A 5,509-nucleotide genomic window follows, 5' to 3' on the forward strand; every position below is an offset into this window, starting at 1 on the left:
CTGCCCATTCATCCCCTGTGAAACTATACATAGTATTCTACAGTGAAAAGTTACTTCCTTATGTTGATGTGATTCTTGGACACATTGATGTAATTTTCTAGACAACAATAATCCAGAAGGGTTTAGTGTTGCCTTCTTTTGGAATGTTTTCAACTTCCCAGTCTAGCTTGTTGTTAGTTGCGAAGTCGTGTCCGACCCATCGCGACCCCATGGACAATGCTCCTCCAGGCCTTCCTGTCCTCTACCATCTTCTGGAGTCCATTTAGGCTCACGCCTACTGCTTCAGTGACTCCATCCAGCCACCTTATTTTGTCCCCTTCTTCTCTTGCCCTTCTTTTCTTGCCAGTAAGTCTAGCTTACTGTCCTGGGATTTCCTAATGATCTCCCACCAAGGTTTAATCAATTTGTACTCTGCTTCTTAGGTAAGCCAAGGTCATTTAAGTGCTGTTCCTGGAAGCACATCCCAGAGCTTCCCCAAAAGTTGCCAAGTTGTTTTTTTCTCCTACTCCCGTTGACTAGAGCAGCTCTCAGCATTTTGCTCAAGATTGGATGTAGCCCCTAGCTGCAGAAAGGCTACATAACTCAGTGCAGACAGGGCACAGTTGCAATAACCAGCAATTCAGAGGATGACAAAGAAGCCATTGAGCCTTTGAAATGCCATGTTTGTCTTTGAGACAGTGCCAGAGACTAAAGAGCAGAGTATGCTCAGTAAGTATCAGGAGCAGAATGCCCTGTTGGTTCACATCTGCAGTTGCAAGTTCAAGATAAGCCATAAAGGAAGACAGCACTCAAGCAGTAAACAATCACAGGTCCATCTGCTTCGTCCTGCTCACCCGGTGCTCCCACCCACTGCCATGCTGGCAGGCCCGTCAGGATCAGGAAGGCTCCAAAGGAGGTAGCTGCGGAGGGGGGGGAGAAGCAGGAGGCTTTCCAGCAAGTGCCGCCATGTCTGCAAATGAGGCGCTACCCCTCTGCTTTCCAACCCCGAAATTCCAGAGTAAAGTTGAGCAGCCTTTGAGTGCCTCTGACAAGCTGCCACCTCCTTCCTTGGCAGAGCAAGGCTGGAGTGCACGGCCTTTAGTCAGGGCTGCTGGCATGGTGGCGGGCAGGAGCGCCGGGTGAGCACCGCTTTGCAAGACAAAATGGGCAGACATAATTGCAAGTCCTGCCCCAGCTATGGCAAGGAGCAGCGACTGCATCTGGGCCCAGGGGCCAAGGAGAAGGAACCAGAGGGGCTAAGTGGCTGGGCTGCCTTCTGGCCCACTGGATTTGGGTTTTTCCTTTGATTGGCCCGACTCTCACTGAAGTACAAATCCTTCTTTAAGCAGGGATTGGGAGGCTGAAGGGGAGAAGGCCCTCTCCTTCCTCTGTGGATAAAAGTCCCCAAACCTGGAATGCTGTGTGTGTGTGTGCGTGCGCGCGCACGTGTACATGTGCTTGGCTGCTAGCAGTTTGGGGAGGCAAGGAATTTGTGGGGCACCGAATTGTTCCCACATTGAGTTAGCCGGTGCAACTTGTTCTGTTTCAACCCAGCTGTCTTGAGTCAGCTGTGTTGTGAGTGGTGTTGAGCAGGCCACGCCCACCCGCTAGGCTACTGGTGGTACTCGAATACTGCCATATCCTAAAAGTGGTATAATCTCTGAAAAGGTTGAAAAGCCCTGATCTAGTGAAAGTTCAGCCTAGCAACCGGAAAACAGAGAACTTCATTTATTGGATTGTAAGCTTCATGATATATGTAGTCTTGCTTCCAAGCTGACATAATTAAGATTGCCCTAATAATGTGCAACAACTGATTTGAAGTCCTACTGAGAGGATTAAACAGGAGCCTTAAAGTGACTTTCACACATTGCATTGTATTATGCTATGATAGGATTGTAGCTTAATGCATTGTGTGAACTCAGCCAGTCATTTGTGAAGCACTTTTAGCACCATAGTGTATTATGGACTCCAGGCAATTGTGGTTTATTTAACAAATTATGGCTAATAAACTACCCCAAAATCATATGAAGAAAAGGGATCAGAGCGAGAAACAGATACCGGTAGTTATCTTTCTATTGTCAAACTTTAAAACTGGCATTAATTTCCATTTAGAAGCATGTCTTTCTTTGAAGTCAAAATGACTTGAAAAGTTAATGCATACAGTGCCAAGTAAACATTCTTGACAAATATTTGTCAAATGAAATACGCTTTCCAGAGCAATCTAGACAACCAATACTAATAGAAAGTACATGGAAAACTCCATGCCAGTAAATTATTAATTCAACATTACCTGCTCAAATGTACTGCAGAAATTTGGTGTTTTTTTTAAAAAAAAATCAAGACACTTGTTTATAACTCAATTTTTAAAAGGGGTACTATGAAACCTAGCCATTTGTAGTTTATTCAGAAAATTATATTTAAACAAGTGTTTTACTGTAATATATGAACCCAATCTAAAAGATAAGGCTTTGACTTTAATTCAAACTAGCAGGAGCAAACACAAGGCCAGAATTAAAGTCCCAAAAGGAAAAAGGCAAAAAAAGACAATGAAACCATTCCAAATGTTAAAAAGGGGTGTGGGTTAGGACGCTGAGCTTGTCGATCAGAAGGTCGGCAGTTTGGCGGGTCGAATCCCGAGTGCCGCGTAACAGAGTGAGCGCCTGTTACTCGTCCCAGCTTCTGCCAACCTAGCAGTTCGAAAGCACGTAAAAATGCAAGTAGAAAAATAGGGACCACTCCGGTGGGAAGGTAACAGCGTTCCGTGCGCCTTTGGCGTCTAGTCATGCCGGCCACATGACCACGGAGACGTCCTCGGACAAGCGCTGGCTCTTCGGCTTTGAAACGGAGATGAGCACCGGCCCCTAGAGTCGGAAACGACTAGCACGCATGTGCGGGGGAACCTTTACCTTTACCTTAGTGCTGTTTTAATTTTAATATATTTATTTCTACAAATATTATAATATGTAATATGCAAGAGAAAAAGAATTTAATATATTTTATTTGTAGGAGTGTGAACTTTCTATATAACCATCATCTGGATGCAGGTTTTCTCACTCCATCTATTGGGGAAAACCTCATTTAAATATTCTTGAACACTGTGGGCAAAATGGAAAGGTGCCACATCTTGTTGAAAGAGTGCTCTTGGTAAGTTCCGATTGCCTCTATTTAAGAATAAATTCTGCAGAATGTTGCCTCTACTCAAGAATAAATTTTGCAGAATGTCCAAATATGCTTCATTATTCACAATAGTTCCATGAAAGAATGAACTAATTTTGTGTAATTTTTCTAGACCACAGATGTTCCCTTTAGGAGAATCTCTTTCATGTTCTCAAACTCTATATGGTTCCTGTGTTGCTCAAATACAGCAGTTATGACAATTAATCTGCTGATGTTCTTTCATCACTAACCAACGATCTACCAAGCAAATTTATGATTAATTAATTAATTATGACAATTAATATTGCATCAGTCTTCTTCTAACAATATTTGGTGGACCTGAGTCATGTACCTGTGCTAATATAATTTTGTTTTGAGGATTCTATAACCTGTTTTGAGAATTCATGTTGGCTGGGGAATTTTGGGAGTTGAAGTCCACAGGTCTTAAAAGTTGCCAAGGTTGAACACTCTTGCTTGCTCTTATAATTGAATTTCTTTGGGATCCTTCTAAGGTTTAGATCAGGGGTCTTCAAACTTGGCCCTCTTATGACTTGTGGACTTTTAACTCCCAGAATTCCTCAGCCAACGTGCCTGGCTGAGGAATTCTGGGAGTTGAAGTCCACAAGTCATAAAAGGGCCAAATTTGAAGACCCCATTTAGATTTTCTTCTGACAGCTGATTCTGACTTCAGTTAACTGGAAAGCACAAACTACCTTTTGTTCACAGTAATTCTTTATTATGATTTTATGACCTCAAAATAAAGAAATTAGAATAAATGAATCGTGAAAAAACTTGGTTAAAAATTCCATCCCCGTTCAATTATATAGAAGTTCCTAAAAATTAAAAGTGCACAGAGACTCTCAGGTCTTTATGTAAATACAAGAGTGCTCAAATCTTAAGCAACAAATTTTAACTTTGTAGTAGGGATGAACTTTAAAGGTGGGAAATGGGAAACACAGCAATATAATGATGTGCTTTTATATAATGGTAAAACCTCATTTAATCATGATTCCTTCAATATAATACTGAATATAATGGAGTTTCACACAGCTTGGCCAACACAGCTGGAAATATCAAGTTATGCAGATTTAGAGATATACCAAAAATATGAAAAAGCAAAGCCTAGGAATAGCTAGAGAATCTTAATATGAAATCAACTATGAAAACAAGCTTTTAACATTAACTTGGGCTTTCAATACTTGTTTTATACTGATAGTATTTTGATGCGATATAGTGTCATACAAACCTGGTAGCAAACAAATACACAATTGTCTTCAAGAAGTATCTTGTGACGCTGATGTTTATCAAACAGCAGCATAATAGAAACAGAAGCCCAGCCCATTTTAAATGCCGTGTAATTTAGCTTCTTTAAACTGCATTTCTATTTTGCAAGAACGGATACTTCAAAATACATCGGCTTGCATCCAGCACAAAAGAGCCACATCCAGGAGAATTTCGAGAAGCATATCCACAGCTTTTTAACCCTTTGCATTTATCACGTCTACGAGAACACTCCATCCACGTCCAAGACCCTGTAAAGTTTCGGATAAACTCCCAGCAGCCCCGATGGCAGTGACGATCAGAGAGAGGGTTTCTGGGAGTAGCAACTCCGCAACAACTGACAGTTTGCCTAGCTACCGGGAAAGTCTGAGAAATCACAGTGCCCGAGTCTTATTTCTTTCTGCCAGCTCCAAAGGCGAGTGCCGATAAGTTAGATAGGATGAACTTCAATGTTGAGAAATGCAATTTACATTTCGAGACAAACCCTCCTCGCTTTCGCCGCAACAAATTGCCAGCAAGCAATCGGCAGCTGCTTTTATGCCATTGTTTACACTGATGCACAGTTTACTGCAGGGGTCTTCAAACTTGGTCCTTTTATGACTTGTGGACTTCAACTCCCAGAATTCCTCAGCCAGCAAAGCTGGCTGAGGAATTCTGGGAGTTGAAGTCCACAAGTCATAAAAGGGCCAAGTTTGAAGACCCCTGGTTTACTGCAACCGCTGCAAGAGCCAAGCCGACGCTCCGCCACCGTTATCGACGGCTCCAGTCTCCCTTCCTAAGGCACATCTCCCGCCCCCCCCTCGCCAACCCTCGTGCTCCACGATCGGGGAAAGGGGAGGGCGACGGTGCCTTTTCAACCCGCAGTCTGACGTCAGCGGGAATTAAAGGAAAAGCCAGCAATTGCGCGCAGCGGCTTTCCTCCCCCCCCCTACCCCTCCCCCTCATCTCTTTCTCGCTCTGGCTTCTGCTACTGTTATAGCGGCGGGCGGGGGGGGGGGGAAAGAGACGGAACGTGGCGCGTCCCCTTTAAGGTTGCCAGGGGGACGGTTCGGCGAGTGAGAACGAGGCTCATTGACGTCACGCCGAGCGCTGA

The sequence above is a fragment of the Vipera berus genome (assembly GCF_964194415.1).
Source record: "Vipera berus genome assembly, chromosome: 2".
Taxonomy (NCBI): Eukaryota; Metazoa; Chordata; class Lepidosauria; order Squamata; family Viperidae; genus Vipera; species Vipera berus.